The sequence below is a fragment of the Heterodontus francisci genome, chromosome 35 (genome assembly GCF_036365525.1).
Source record: "Heterodontus francisci isolate sHetFra1 chromosome 35, sHetFra1.hap1, whole genome shotgun sequence".
NCBI classification, from domain to species: domain Eukaryota; kingdom Metazoa; phylum Chordata; class Chondrichthyes; order Heterodontiformes; family Heterodontidae; genus Heterodontus; species Heterodontus francisci.
This window is the reverse complement of record NC_090405.1, coordinates 30314427-30331064: the sequence shown is the minus strand read 5'-3', so window position 1 is coordinate 30331064 and position 16638 is coordinate 30314427. Positions and strand designations below refer to the sequence as shown.

General features: G+C 46.2%; 1 protein-coding gene and 1 pseudogene across 1 annotated transcript in view; both read left to right on the top strand.

Annotated features, from left to right (window-relative positions):
* LOC137350578 (nuclear receptor ROR-alpha A) overlaps positions 1–16638 on the top strand; it is a 1041882-nt gene that overhangs the window by 216063 nt on the left and 809181 nt on the right. The gene's annotated exons all lie outside the window — the stretch shown is intronic.
* Positions 3309–3417, top strand: LOC137350751 (U2 spliceosomal RNA; annotated as a pseudogene).

The following is a 16638-nucleotide window of genomic DNA, read 5'->3' as shown; positions in this document are numbered from 1 at the left end:
TCAAGAGTTCACCTACCTAGGCTCAACTATCACCAGTAACCTTTCTCTAGATGCAGAAATCAACAAGCACATGGGAAAGGCTTCCACTGCTATGTCCAGACTGGCCAAGAAAGTGTGGGAAAATGGCGCACTGACACGGAACACAAAAGTCCGAGTGTATCAGGCCTGTGTCCTCAGTACCTTGCTCTATGGCAGCGAGGCCTGGACAACGTATGTCAGCCAAGAGCGACGTGCCAATTCATTCTATCTTCGCTGCCTCCGGAGAATACTTGGCATCAGGTGGCAGGACCGTATCTCCAACACAGAAGTCCTCGAGGCGGCCAACATCCCCAGCTTGTACACACTACTGAGTCAGCGGCGCTTGAGATGGCTTGGCCATGAGACGCATGGAAGATGGCAGGATCCCCAAAGACACATTGTACAGCGAGCTTGCCACTGGTATCAGACCCACCGGCCGTCCATGTCTCCGCTATAAAGACGTCTGCAAACGCGACATGAAATCCTGTGACATTGATCACAAGTCGTGGGAATCAGTTGCCAGCGTTCGCCAGAGCTGGCGGGCAGCCATAAAGACGGGGCTAAAATGTGGCGAGTCGAAGAGACTTAGTAGTTGGCAGGAAAAAAGACAGAGGCGCAAGGGGAGAGCAAACTGTGCAACAGCCCCGACAAACAAATTTCTCTGCAGCACCTGTGGAAAAGCCTGTCACTCTAGAATTGGCCTTTATAGCCACTCCAGGCGCTGCTTCACAAACCACTGACCACCTCCAGGCGCGTATCCATTGTCTCTCGAGATAAGGAGGCCCAAAGGAAAAAAAGACTATTAGCAAATAAAATCTTCCTATTGGCTAAAATTACACGAGTTTTGAAAGATAAATGAGAAAAAAGCTCACCAACCAATCAACTACCTGTTTTCTTGTGACATCACTTTGATTTTTTTTCTCAGAATGTGGTTGGTCCGTTCTGGCTAGGTCTGCTCTTTCTCACTGCTCGCTGCTCCCTCTCTCTCTTTCTCTGTGCTTCTGCAGCGGCTCTTTTGCACTGCTCGCTGATTTTGCTCTCTCTGTGCTACCTGCCGCTGCCGCTCTTTTGCACTGCTCACTGGTCCCGGTCTCTGTGCTTCCCGCTGCCGCCAGTCTTTTACACTGCTCGCTGGTTTTGCGCTCTCTCTCTCTCTTTCCTGCCGCCGCTGCTCTTTTATATTGCTCGCTGGTCCTGTTCTCTCTCTCCTTCTTGCCGCTGCTTTTTTACACTGCTGTCTGGTCCCACTCTCTCTCTCCCCTTCCTGCCGCCGCTCTTTTAAACTGCTTGCTGATCTTGTTCTCTCTCTCTCTCCTTCCCACCGCCGCTCTTTTAAACTGCTCAGCTCCCGAAGATAAGTGAAGGCCCCAAGTCTCGTGCTGTATTTATTCTCCCGATTCTAGGTACTCTCACGCAGGTCCAACTGCTGTCAGCTCCCGAAGGTGGGAACCACAGGGATGACTCGACACCTTACTCCCATTAAAATGTTCCTATGCCACGCCATAAAAAAATGACTTCGGTAAAACCATCACAGTATTTGTTCAATGTATTCATCGCCACCAAATCTGTTGAATTGATTATGACTTGCATTGCTGTCTATATTTTTGAGTGTGTGACATTATGAACACCTGTGATTGGGGTTAAAAGACTCCTTTCAGCAGATTCGTGTTATTCTTCCGGTTCTACTGTGTCTTCAAATTGACTGACTTTCACATTCAGTACAAGGTGTTATTAGATTTAAAGAAAATGTCACAACTGTTAAAGGTCACTTTTATTTTAAACAGGAATATAGAAGAGAAATGAGGAGAATTATTTTATGCAGCAAGTTGTTATAGTCCGGCTTATCCTGCCTGAACGCAGCATGGAAGTAGATTCAATAGTAATTTTTAAAAGGGAATTGGATATATACTAGAAAATTACCTCCTTCTATGCTGCAAGATTCTATGATTTTATATATGGGTATTGGGCATTGTGCAATATTTATATGGCAATTACTCTCTGCCCAGGCCATTGAAATTCTGAATCTAAGTTATTGATATAAATTCGTCATCCCAAGACTAATCCCAGAAACTCTCCAATTCGGAAGCATTCCCCCACCTGACATACCTTTCCTAAGAGGTTCTCTTCGCATTTATATCCTTTAGCCAATCTCTTGTGCATTTTCTAGGTTTACCCTAGTAAACTGCATTGTCAGGTTACATGGTATGGTAATGTGCTAAAACATTACGTTCTAATGTCGGAAAAGAGTGTGGGAGAAGGAAGAATATGGAACCAGAGGCAAAAGTTTGATGAGGCTGATTTTGTTGACCATGGACATATGGGTTGGAATTACACTGAATGTATTAGCATTTATTTCTGGAAACTCAATGCATTTTCACTGAGGGATATATAATAATGCTCAGTTAAACAAAAAGTCAAATGCCAAGTAAGGAATTGCTTTGTCAGAACTTAGTAAATCTAGTTACTTGCTGTTCTTCTCCATCATCCTCTTTTTCCTCCTGTATCATGGTTTCCTACTGCTCTGTTTCTACAGCCAGGCATAAACCTCCTTCCATGTCTATGTTGTGTAGCAGCTCACTACCATTTTATCAATCTCTTGTATTGTAAAGCACTCCAGGCACAATCCATGTATCAGAATGGTTATCAGAGCATGGGAAATAATGATATTCCTGGCCCTGAATATGTTTCTTTTTATGTGCTCTCTTGGGTGGTATGTAACAGTAAATTGGGCCATGTGTAAAGTGGGCACCCTTGTCTCCAAAATTCAACGATTCACCTTGGGTTTGCCCTGAAGTATCTGGTAAACATGATTCCTTTAAGATAGGGGCAACATCGAAAACTAGGCATTGGCATGCACTCTTTTTTGGCAGTGGTCTCAAACCATTCGGACCTGTCTATTGATGAACCCCATGGGACATTGTACAAGTAGTTGAAAGGCCACATGGGTGCAATTGATGCTGTTCTTTACTCTGAGAGTGCCACATCATTTGAAAGAAACCCTGTCGGCACTCCTCCTGCAGCTGCTGCTTTGTGGTGTGTTGATTTTAAATATTCAGCAGCATGTCGAGACATTGAATCTGTAGTCTGGACCATGTATCAGTGAGCTGTGATTTCATTTACTCTGTCAAATCTGCTGCTGCTGCTGCCCAAAAGAAGGTGTGGCAAAAAAAAGTTGAGTGATGCCATCACTTTAATGCTTGTGGCTGCACAGTGCTCATGTTTCTCTTTCTGGTTCCAGGAAATGACTTTCTGGTCGAGGTGTACCATTTTAACACATTAATCCTTGTTAAGGCGCTTCTCGGCCTTTTGGCTAAGATCATGTGTAGTATCTGTTCTTATCAGTGCTTATTTGATTGAGAAGAGACCATGATCATTGCCTTTTGATCCTGGGGAAGCTTTGAGTAAAATGGCTATAACCAATTTTCGAGCTTCGGGCCAGGGAGTGCGCAACACCGTTCGAGTGGTCGTGAAGGACAAGGAAGGAGATGCACCAGTCGATCGCACCTTCTTCATCAAGAAAATTCTCTTCGATTGCTGCGGATTTCAAGCGACGGACGTCTTCTGTCTGCAGGATTTCCCCAGCAGTGGATACTTCGACGTGACGTTCCGGAACGTGGCGGGATGCATCAAGTTCCTGAAGGCGTTCAAGGAGAAAGGGGACCGGGCGCCACTGTCGATCCTCACAGCGGAGCCGCTCTTCACGCTTCCGTCACAACGGGACCGGGTGGTGACGATTCACCTCTACAACCCCCATGTTCCGGTGGTGGATGTACTCACCTTTCTCGCCAGGTACGTCGAGGTGGCCGGCAGCAGCACTGATGTCAAGGACCCCTTTGGGATCTGGACCAGCAAGCGGCAGGTCAAGGTGACCTTGAAGGTAGATCCCAGTGGAGCCATCATCCACCCTCCCTCCAGCTTCGCTATCGGGAGAAGTCGAGGCTTCTTGGTCTACGCTGGGCAGCCCAGAGTTTGCCGCACCTGTGGCAAATCTGGTCACATGGCAGCCAACTGCAGCACGGTTGTTTGCAAGAACTGCAAGGAGGAAGGCCATCAGACCAAGGACTGTAAGCAGACTAAGTGTTGCAACTTGTGCGGTGCGGCAGGCCATCTCTACAAGACCTGCCCCAAACGTTGTCTCAGCTATGCTCAGGCGGCAAGGTCCAAGGAATGGCCGGGCGAAGGTTCGACGAAGGCGTCCGCTGTTCGAAAGGAGACCAGCAACCTTCTCCGCAGTGAGGAACTTCAACCTGAGAAGGAAGGGGAGGCGGCTGAAACCAACGACCCAGCACCTACCCAGCGCCCGGAAACCCCTCCTCCACAGACAGAATCAATGGAGGAGGAGGCAGCAGATGGACAAACAGGTCAGTGGCAAGTGGTCCAGAGGAAAACCACAAAGAAAAAACATCCCAAAGCCACCACCCAAACCAGTGGCAAGAGGAGGCTCTCTTCTGAATCAGACTGCAACAACTCCTCTTCACTGGACGGGGAAATGCTGGAACAACAGCCCCTTCAAAAGAGGCGGCAGAACTCCGAGATGGATGATAAAGCATCCCAGTCCCCGGGCACTGGAAGCTGTGATGGGCCCGGCGGGCCCCAACCCCAATTCCCCACACGTAACGATGTGGCCAACGCATCTTAGCTCCGGGACACCGGGAGCAAAGACACGTCTGGCGCACCTGAGCTCCGGGAGACCGGGAGCTGTGATGTTTTCGAGGAGGAACAGATGGAAGCAGCTGAGGACAACCCAATGCTCTCTGCCTACAAGACCCCCCCGATGTCACCCGAGCGGCACAAACCCTGCACGAAAAATCAGGAGGGGTTTCTGAGCCCAACCAACGTGAAACTGCTTGCGCATACGATGGGTATGCAGGAACATCCCGTTGGGGAAGGACTGGGACTAGCGAGGACAAATGGTATGGGAAGCAACAACTAATTTTTAGTTAAAAATGGGTATAAGAATTGCTTCCATTAATGTGCGTAGCATTAAATCGACTACGCGATGTGTTTCAACCTTGGATTACCTTGCCAAGGTCAAAGCTGACCTACTGTTTCTGCAGGAGTGTGGAATACCACACCTCAGCACCTACAGGCAGTGGTCGCGATGGTGGTCCCACGGGCCATCGATCTGGTCGGGGGGTAATGACTGCCGTTCCTCCGGCCTGGGTATTCTGCTGCGGGGAGGTAACTTCACCATCTCCGAAGTTAAGGAGGTGGTGGGCGGCCGCCTCCTCGTAGCAGACGTGATGTACAACAACGCTCCGCTCCGGTTGATCAACGTGTACGCCCCGGTACAACGCAGCGAGCGGCTGACCGTCTTCCAGCAGCTCCCACTGCTGCTGGCGACGTCCAGGCCGGTCATCCTAGGCGGTGACTTCAACTGCATCATCGATGCGGCTGGACGATCCGGCAGTGACGACAGCAAACTGGACGCTACGTCCAGATTCCTAATAGAAACAGTTAAGGATGCCAAACTGCACGACGTCTTCAGCAAACCTGCAGACGGAGCGCAGCGCAGATACACATGGTCAAGATCGGACGGGTCTGCCCGTTCCAGGATTGACTTCCTGTTTGTGTCCCGTGCGGTCACGGTCGGATCCACCGACGTCAAGCCGGTGTTCTTCTCCGACCACTGCCTCTTACTGGCCGACTGTCACTTACAGGACGACCAGCGGGTTGGCAGAGGGACGTGGAAGCTCAATGCGACACTGCTGACCCCAGAGAACGTTGAGGAACTCAAAAGGGATTACAATGGTTGGAGGACCGTGAAACCCCTCTTTGAGTCTCCAGTTCACTGGTGGGAAGCGATTAAGGAGAACATCAAGAGGCTCTTCATCCACAAAGGTGTTCAGAAGGCGAGAGAGAGACAGAGGGAACTGTCCCGACTCCAGAAAATTATGCAAAATCTACTCCGGTTGCAGTCAATGGGGGTCGAGGTCAAGGAGGACCTCCAAGAGGTGAAGAGCCAGCAGGCCTCGCTCTTTGCCAAGGAGGCCTCCAAGATCATCTTCCGGTCCAGAGTCCGCTCCATCGAGCAGGATGAGACGTGCTCGCGTTACTTCTTCCAAAAGGTACACAGAGAGAGCTCTGTTATCAGCAGCCTGAAGGAAGAAGATGGCTCGGTAACGTCTTCGCAGCCCAACATACTCAGGATCAGCAAATCCTTTTATGCTGGGCTGTATGACACGAAGCCCACAGACAGCAGAGCCTCCCAGTCCTTCCTGTCATCTATCACAGAGGTCTTAGATGACAGCAGGAGGGAGGGACTGGACAAGCCGCTAACTCTGGACGAGCTGACAAAGGCCGTCGAGTCTTTCGAGACGAGTAAAACTCCCGGGAGCGACGGCTTACCGGTCGAGTTGTACTCGGCCCTGTGGGACTGGGTCGGCCCGGACCTGCTGGAAGTATACGAGAGTATGCTGCTGGCCGGCAGCATGTCAGAATCCATGAGAAAAGGCATCATCACCCTCATTTACAAGCAGAAGGGGGAGAGGGCAGAAATCAGAAATTGGCGGCCCATCTCACTGCTTAATGTTGATTACAAGATTCTGTCCAAAGTCATAGCCAGTCGAGTCAAGTCTGCTCTGGAGTTGGTGATTCACCCCGATCAGACCTGTACTGTACCCGGCAGGAAGATCTCTGATAGTCTCGCGCTACTCAGGGATACGATCGCCTACGTACGGGACAGGAGGGTGGACACCTGCCTCATCAGCCTGGACCAGGAGAAGGCTTTTGACAGGATATCGCACACCTACATGATGGACGTGCTTTCCAAAATGGGGTTTGGGGAGGGAATCTGCAATTGGATCCAACTGCTCTACACAAACATCAGTAGCGCAGTGTCAATCAACGGGTGGGAATCTGAAAGTTTCCCTATCAAATCTGGAGTCAGACAGGGCTGTCCTCTGTCCCCGGTCTTGTTTGTTTGCTGTATTGAACCCTTTGCTGAGTCTATTAGGAAGGATGCGAGCATAAGAGGGGTGACAATCCCAGGCAGCGGAGGCACTCAGGTCAAAACCTCCCTGTACATGGATGACGTCGCCGTCTTCTGCTCGGATCCGCTGTCCGTGCGCAGACTGATGAGCATCTGCGACCAGTTCGAACTGGCCTCGGGAGCCAAAGTTAACCACGGCAAGAGCGAGGCCATGTTCTTTGGGAACTGGGCTGACCGATCCTTTGTCCCCTTCACCGTCAGGTCAGATTACCTGAAGGTGCTGGGGATATGGTTCGGATGGGCCGGGGCGTGCACCAAAACATGGGAGGAGCGAGTAGCCAAGGTACGACAAAAGTTGGGCATGTGGGGGCAGCGATCTCTCTCCATTGTGGGTAAGAACCTGGTCATCAGGTGCGAGGCGCTCACGTTGTTGCTCTACGTGGCGCAGGTCTGGCCCATACCCCACTCCTGCGCCGTGGCAGTCACCCGAGCCATTTTCCGCTTCGTCTGGGGATCTAAAACGGACCGGGTCCGGAGGGACACGATGTTCAAATCTCTGGACATGGGCGGGAAAAATGTACCCAACGTGGCCCTCATCCTGATGACCACCTTCGTGTGCGGCTGCATCAAGCTATGTGTCGATCCCCAGTACGCAAACTCCAAGTGTCACTACGTGCTGAGGTTCTATCTGTCCCCGGTGTTGCGAAGGATGGGCCTGGTCACATTGCCGCGGAACGCACCATGCAGTTGGGCGGCGCCGGACCACCTATCCTTCGTGGAGCAGTTTCTGCGGAAAAACACCTTTGACCACCGGTCCATCAGGCAGTGGTCTCCACGGAATGTCCTCAAGGCCCTACGGGAAAAGGAAACGGTGGATCCTGTCGGATGGTTCCCCGAGCAGACCGTCAAAGTCATTTGGCGGAATGCCTCATCACCAGAACTTTCAAACAAGCACCAAGACGTAGCTTGGCTGGTGGTGAGAAGGGCCCTCCCCGTCAGATCCTTCATGCACACCCGAAGTCTCGCCCCCTCCGCACAGTGCCCCCGCGTTGGCTGTGGTGGGGAAGAGACGGTCGCCCACCTCCTCCTGGAATGTGCCTTTGCAAAGCAGGTGTGGAAAGAGATGCAGTGGTTTTTGTCAAGGTTCATCCCAAGCAGCTCTGTAACACAGGAGTCTGTGCTCTACGGGCTGTTCCCAGGGACGCACACCGAGACAAACATCAACTGCTGCTGGAGGGCTATCAATTCGGTGAAAGACGCCCTTTGGTCTGCCCGAAACTTGCTGGTCTTCCAGCGCAAAGAGTTGTCCACCGCCGAATGTTGCAGACTGGCACATTCCAAGGTCCAGGACTACGTGCTGAGGGACGCACTAAAGCTTGGGGCAGCCGCAGCAAAGGCTCAATGGGGAAAGACCACAGTGTAAGGTTCCCCCACCAAGCTGGACTGAGGGGCTGGATCCATGGGAAACCCCTCGAACTGTATTGTTAATATTCTGAATTGCTGTAAATGTAAAACTGTAATTGACATGACAATTGTGAAACGGAAGGGTTGGGAAGAAACTCATGAGAGTATTGAAGGAAACTGATCTCCCTTGCAATGTTTGTATTTTTTGGTGCTGTTTGGAAACTGTTTGGCAATGTAATTTTTACAGATTTTTATGAATAAAGTATATTTTGGAAAAAAAATAAATTAATCCTTGGTAAGGCTAAGGTAGATCTATTGTAAGCAATAAGCACACTGCCTGGTGTCAGTGTGCATACTGATGGTTCTGCTCCTATGGTCATGGGTTTCCCTGATTCCACTCCTCCAAGGTGTCCAGTATGGTAAGGCTTGCTAATACACTCATGGATTGAAGCAGTTTAAATTGCTCCTCACAGTGATCTCAGCCAAATCTCTCTGTTGCCAATCTTCTATCTTTACAGTAGTGGTCATTAACACAATGTAGACTAGAAGGTAAAAATGAGTACATTAACATGTTTGCCTTTGAATGGTGCTCAGCAAGCATTTAACAGGCAAAAAACATTAAGACAATGTCTGTGGATTCATGTGAAATACCCCAGTTCACTGGCAGGAGAAATTTCAAGAATATGAGTAAAATATGCAAATACTAACAAACTAAATTATTACATAATAATGTTCTTTCTATTCTAATGCATTACTGTACATTTTGCTCTTACACTGCAGATGCAGGCAAAGGAGAGTAGTGAGATATAAACTGACACATTAGAAAGATCCTTGCACTGTAACAATGGGAATTTCACAGCAGGACCCTGAAACCACGACCTCCTAGTGACGGGTGATCTGACTGTAGCCATCCCATTGTTAAGTTGTTTTGGTTTAATTGGATTCTTATGCATTCTACCTACATTGATGCATATAGCCACCACATCCCTGAGCTATATGTCATGCATCATCCAACTGAGATAAAATTAACTTACTTTAACTGATATTTGATGAATTGATGAGTGTTAGTCTATCAGGGGCATCGAAACATAGATGAAGGTTTTTTAGTTAGTGGAGATCTCGCTGCTGTAAATTTGGTTCACAAAGGAGCTTCTTCAATTCTGTGGCCATTGTTGATTTTCACCCTTCCAATCAAGTTTGCTGGCAGCAATAGAAAACTCTTAGTAATTTAGAAGAAACGAACAAGCAAAGCATCTACTGAAAGTATCAGCAGTGTCTGTCTCAGAGTATTGAATACACAGATGCTTTCCATTAGATCAGGTGTCTAATTCATTGATCCAACTCATAACTCATATTCCTCTGGTCTTCGGGTGGATCACACATGGCTTCCTCAGTGTGTTATTTTTTAGAATGTTAAACTTTCAGAATGTATAAGTAATGAGTTGGGAAAATCATACTGAATAACAGCCATATCTGGCTGCACAGCCAATTGCACCATACTTGTGTACAGTAGATTAGAAGGGCTCATGCCATTATCACCATTTTACACAACTGAACAGAGGCAAAAGGGCAATCATTTACAGGGAGTAGCTTATTTTCCTTAAGTTAATCACTGGTGACAACATCTTTGCCTCAGGATCCCTGAAGTAGTGATTACTGGGCCACTCAAGTCCCGTGAGGCCAGTGTAATATTTTCTGATGCAGTGAATGGTTATTTACCTCCACAGGTCGAGCCATCAATTTTTAAATTTTAGTCAAATGTGCTAAATTAAATTCTTGCACCGATCCCACAATATATGAACTATGTGCTTGTGCAGTAAAGGACAGGGGTGACCTAGGTAAAGGAGAATTGATATAGTCATAAATATTGTGTTTGTATACATGTTACACACAGTGGGGTTGATGTTCTTCAGGGGTTCTGACAAGTTCCCCTTTAAGTAAAGAAAGAAAGACTTGCATTTATGTAGTGTCTTTCACAATCTCATCATGTCCCAAAGCACTTTCGAGAGAATTAAGTACTTTCGAAAATTGAGTCATGGTTATAACGTAGCAATCATGACAGCTAATTTGCCCATCGCAAGTACCTACAAGCATCAATGTGATAGATGACCAGATAATATGTTTTAGTGATGTTGATTGAAGGAGAAATATTGGCTGGGACACTGGGGAGAACTGGGGTCTTTTACGTCCACCTGCGAGGACAGGTGTTTAAGATCTAAAGTTAGAGTTGCTCAATTTACAATGGTCTTTGTACAAAATATTCAAGTAATTATACACTTACCTTTACTTTTTACCAATTAATAAGTTTAACTGAACATTTGGAATTTTAACGTTTTAACTAAAAATTATTCAGACCTACAGGCAGCTGATAATGGATTTTTCATTCAAGAGGCATTTCTCTACTCAGCAGTTAGTACTTGTGTTTCTTTGGGAGCATTATTCCTAAGAAAATTGGGAATTTTCATCTTAATGCTGTCCTATTGTTTGCTTTTTGGGTAAACCAGAAGACTGAATTGGACTTTAAAACTCATGCCATCATCAGCAGAGTGGATGCTCCTGCAATGGGGGTCTATGCAAGTGGCTTTGCTTCTGATCACTGACACACAAAACCAGAATGGGCATCATAGGAACAGGGGTTGGCAATTTAGCCCCTCAAACCTGTTCCGTCATTCAGTGAAATTCTGGCTCATTTGTAACCTAACTCCATAAACCTGCCTTTGCTCATATTCGTAATATCTTTGGTTAACAAAAATCTATCAATATCTCAAATTTAAAATGAACAATTGACAAAACATCGATTTCCATTTGTAGAAGCGAGTTCCAAACTTCTACCACCCTTTGCATGTATAATGTTTTCCCACTTCACTCCTGAAAGACCTGGTTCATATTTTTAGTCAATGTTCCCTAGTTCAAGATTCCCCGTCCGGCAGAAAACATTTCTCTCTATCCATCTCATTAGTCAATATCTTGAAAACTTTGATCAAATCATCCCTTAACCTTCTAAATTACAGGGAATATAACGCTAGTTTATGTTATCTGTCCTCAATTTAACCATTGGAGTCCAGGTATCATTCTGGTAAATCTACACTGCTGCTGCATTCCCTCCAAGACACCGCTAATCACATTCTGCCAACTCGAGTGTCTGTTCATTATACCTATTCTCTGTCTCCTGCCGCTCAGCCAAATTTCCTAACCAGGTCAATAATTCACCTTCAATTCCATGGGCTTCAAGTTTAGCTATCAGCCTCTTATGAGGGACTTTATCAAGTGCCTTCTGGAAGTCCATGTAAATCCATAGACATTCTCATCCCCATTACTTTAGTCACCTTTTCAAAAAATTCAAACAGATTCATCAGAAATGACCTACTTTTTACAAGTCCATGGTGGCTTTCTCTGATGAGTTGAAAATTTTCAATGTGTTTAGTCAGTCTTCCCTTATAGACTCCAATGATTACCCGACAACAGATGTTAGGCTATATGGTCTATAATTCCCTGGTTTCCCTCACTCACCTTTCTTAAATAGTGGAGTGAGAGACAATTTTCCAATCTAAAGGAAAAGTGTTCTGACCAAGGTGGGAGTAATGCACTGTTAATTCAGTCCCACTACTCTACAGGTCATAGCATATTAGTAAAGTTTCCCACCTATCGGAAAGTAACCAAATTAAACACTCTATTTGTCCCCCAGAATAAAGCACACCAAACCAGGTTTCTTTAAACAAGAACGAAACTAACTATTTATTGCTAAACTAAATCTTTTAAACAATAATGAGATAAATCTATATATGAAAAAGATTATTTTAAAACTTCTTATTCCTCCTAACCCTCATGCACACACACATACATTAAAAAAAAGGGTTAACCGGGGAAAAAGGCTTTTTCAGTTTACAACAGTTTCTTAGGAATAAAAAAATAATTGAGTTGTCACGGTCTGGTAGGATATTTCTGGGTCGGCAAGGTGTCTCAGAGTTGAATAATCGGATGCCACTTGAAGTCTCTCTAGGCGAGGTTAATGAACAGTCTGTGATGGGTAGGCGTTCATGGCAATTTGTCGGCAGCAGGCATCGCACAGGTCTTTCAGCCAAGGGTGTAGCAACAGGTATACTTGGGTTTTGAAGTAGCAGTCTAGCAATAGAAGCTTTCTTGAGATTTCAGGATTTCCCAAAACACGAAAGGCAACAGGAATCACTCTTGAGGCAGAGATTTTCCAGAGACTGGAGGCAGTAGGAATTTGTTACCTTTCATATTGCAGGGGCTTTCTCTCTGCAAAGCAGTTTTACTCTCAGTGTAGCAACTCCTATTTTCCTGGATCTTTTCTCTCTCCAGGGGTCTTTTCCTCTCTCCAGGCAGACCACAGCCACCACCTCAAATGTAGAATTTATTTTTCCAAGAGAGGCAAGTCTTCTTTTATAGAGATTAGGTCTTTATCTCTGGTCTGCAAACAGGTCCCAGCCAGGTCTCACTGCATGCTGTTGATCCAGCCCACACTTCTTTCGCATTGCAAAGTGAAACTAAAACCCACAATCAAGTCATGTGACAGTCATAAATCTTCCTGTAATTTCCCTGTTGAGCTGCTTGGAAACAGGTGCCTTGCTGACTGCACACTTCACTCAGTCCACAATTCAAATATCAGCTCTTAAAGCACTTTTTGTAAAGAAAAATAAAAACCCGCCCACATAACAAGGTTTCTGAATCGAATGAACTTTGGAAGATTATAGTTAGGGCATCCTGCAATGTTCTCACCTATTTCCTTTAAATTCCTGGGATGGAAACTATCTGGTCCTGTGGTTTTGTCACTCTTTAGGGCCATTATTTCCTTCATTACTGTTAGTTTTTCATCAATTTTGGGGAGTTTTTGTTTCCTTTGGATGTCAGCATCTCTACTGTGAATACTGACACAAAGTAATTACTCAACATGCCTGCTAGTTCCTTCTTTTCATTTACAATATCAGCGAGCGGGACACAGCGAGAGCGGAGCCGGAGCATAAAGAGAGAGAGCAAGACTTCACTCAGCGGGAGCGAGAGTTCACTGCGAGAGCAGAGCCGGAGCATAAAGAGACTGGGAGAGAGAGAGCGAGAGTTCACTCAGCAAGCGGGACACAGCGAGAGCGGAGCTGGAGCATAAAGAGACCGGGAGAGAAAGAGTTCACTCAGCGAGCGGGACACAGCAAGAGCGGAGAGAGAGCGAGAGTTCACTCAGAGAACGGGACACAGCGAGTGGAGCTGGAGCATAAAGAGACCGGGAGAGAGAGCGTGAGTTCACTCAGAGAGCGGGACACAGTGAGAGTGGAGCCGGAGTACCAAGAGATCAGGAGAGAGAGCGAGAATTTACTCAGCGACCGGGAAACAGAGCAGAGCCGGAGCACAGAGAGACCGGGAGAGAGAGCGAGAGTTCACTCAGTGAGTGGGACTTACCTTCCAGGAGCAGTGCAGGCGCCCCAAGTTTTGAAAATAAAGTCAACAGTGACATCACCGGAAAACTGCAAGGTTGGTGAGTAACAGCTGTTACGGAATAACTAAATAGCTCGGTAAGTGACGAAAGTAAAGAGAAAGGTCTACAGTTCTTTTTTAATATCGTAGGTAGTGTTTTTTTTAGGGAATTAAGGTTCCTACTGTAAATAATCTAATTTTGGGGTAATTTAAGCGAGTAAAAACAGAGTGAAAAGAAACAAAGAGTGACACCACAGGAAAACCATATGTTCACTGGTTGGCAAGTAACTGCTAATTTGAATTATCTATTCTAGGTTGATTTCAAATTAAAGGTGAATAGGAGAAATATTTTACAGATTAAAAACAAAAGATCAGTCGTAAATTTAAAAAACAAATTAAAATCTAATTAAATAAAATAGAGATGCAGGGCCAGGCGATATGTTATACCTGCATGATGTGGCAGCTGGTGGACTCCATTATGGTTCCTAGTGACCACATCTGTAGCAAGTGTTGGCTGCTCGAAGAACTCCGGCTCAGAGTTGATGAGTTGGAATCTGAGCTTTGAACGCTGCGACACATCAGGCAGGGGGAGAGTTACCTGGACACTGTGTTTCAGGAGACAGTCACACCCTTTAGGTTAATTACTTTGAATTCGGCCAGTGGTCAGCGAAAGGAGGGTGTGACTATGAGTGAGGCAGGTAGAGGGATCCAGGAGGTAGTGTTGCAGGAGCCTCAGCCCTTGTCCTTGTCCAACAGGTTCGAGATTCTTGCTCCCTGTGTGGACGAGAGCAGGTACTGTAGGGAGGATGAGCAAGCTGACCATAGCACCGTGGTACAAGGAGCCATTCAAGTGGGGAGAGGAAAGAGAATGTAGTCATAATCGGGGACAGTATAATGAGGGGCATAGATACTGTTCTCTGTGGCCAGGATCGAGAGTCTCGAAGGCTGTGTTCCCTACCTGGTGCCAGGGTTCAGGATATCTCATCTGGGCTGCAGAGGAACTTGGAGTGGGAGGGGAAAGATCCAGTTGTCGTGGTCCACGGAGATACCAACGATATAGGTAGAACAAGGTTAGAGGCTCTGCTGAGAGAATATGAGCAGCTAGGGGCTAAATTAAAAAGCAGAACCAAAAAGGTAATAATCTTTGGATTACTACCTGAGCCACGAGCTAATTGGCACAGGGTCAATAAGATTAAAGAGGCAAATGCGTGGCTCAAAGACTGGTGTGGGAGAAATGGGTTCCAGTTCATGGGACATTGGCACCAGTACTGGGTAAGGAGGGAGCTGTTCCGATGAGACGAGCTCCACCTGAATCATGCTAGGACCAAAGTCCTGGTGAATCGCATAACTAGGGCTGTACATAGGGCTTTAAACTAAATAGTTGGTGGGGGGGGGGGGTGGGGGTGGGGGTGGGAGGTTCAGGTGCATGGAAAATTAGGAAGTCAAAGTTAAAGAAGAAGGTAGGAGTGCAGTTTAGTGATGAGGCTGATTGTTACCAGAAAATAAAAGGTAGGGACAGAACGTGAGAACGTCATATTGCACCAAGGAATCGTACAAGAGTAGGGAAATTTGATAATACAACAAACTTAAAGGCTTTGTATCTGAATGCACGAAGAATTCAGAATAAAAATAATGAGTTAATAGTGCATATAGAGACAAATGTGTATGATTTAGTGGCGATTACTGAGACATGGTTGCAGGGAAACCTGGTTTGGGAATTGAATATCCAAGGGTACTCAGCATTTCGGAAGGATAGGCAGGAAGGAAAAGGAGGTGGTGTAGCTTTGTTAGTAAAGGAAGAGATCAGTGCTGCAGTGAGAAATGATATAGGCACTGGAGATCAAGATGTAGAATCAGTCTGGGTAGAAATAAGAAATAGCAAGGGAAAGAAGACCCTGGTGGGAGTAATCTATAGGTCCCCAAACAGTAGTTCCGCAGTGGGGCACAGTATAAATCAGGAAATACTGGGGGCTTGTCAGAAAGGTACGGCAATAATCATGGGTGATTTTAATATGCATATAGACTGGATTAATCATATTGGCAAGGGTAGCCTCGCGAGAGAGTTCATTGAATGTATTAGAGATTGTTTTTTGGAGCAATATGTTGTGGAACCAACCAGGGAGCAGGCTATTCTAGATTTGGTATTGTGTAATGAGGTGGGATTGATTAATGATCTCACAGTTAAGGATCCTCTAGGGAAGAGGGATCATAGCATGCTAGAATTTCAAATTCAGTTTGAGGGCAAGAAACTGGAGTCCCACACTAGCGTTCTGGAGTTAAACAAAGGTAATTACATAGGCATGAGGACAGATTTGGCCCTAGTGGACTGGGCAGGAAGACTGAAAGGTAGGACAGTTGATGAGCAGTGGCAGATGTTTAAGGAGATATTCAATTCCTCCCAACTAAAATATATTCCAGAGAGGAAGAAAAATTGTAAGGGGGGAAAAAACATCCATGGCTAAGCAAGGAAGTTAAGGATAACATAAAGACAAAAACTAAGGCATGCCATATTGCAAAGGCCAGTGGCAGGCTGGAAGATTGGAAAACTTTTAAAGATCAACAAAGGGTTACTAAAAAAGTAGTAAAAAGAGCAAAGGTAAATTATGAAAGAAAACTAGCACAAAATATAAAAACGGATAGCAAAAGCTTCTATAAGTATATAAAAGGGAAGAGAGTAGCTAAAGTGAATGTTGGTCCCTTGGAGGATGAGACTGGGGAGTTAATAGTGGGGAACACTGAAGTGGCGGAGATATTAAATCAATATTTTGCCTCAGTTTTCATGGTGGAGGACACTAGTACCATCCCAATAGTAACAGGAAATGCAGAGGTTATAGAAAGGGAAGAACTTAGAACAATCA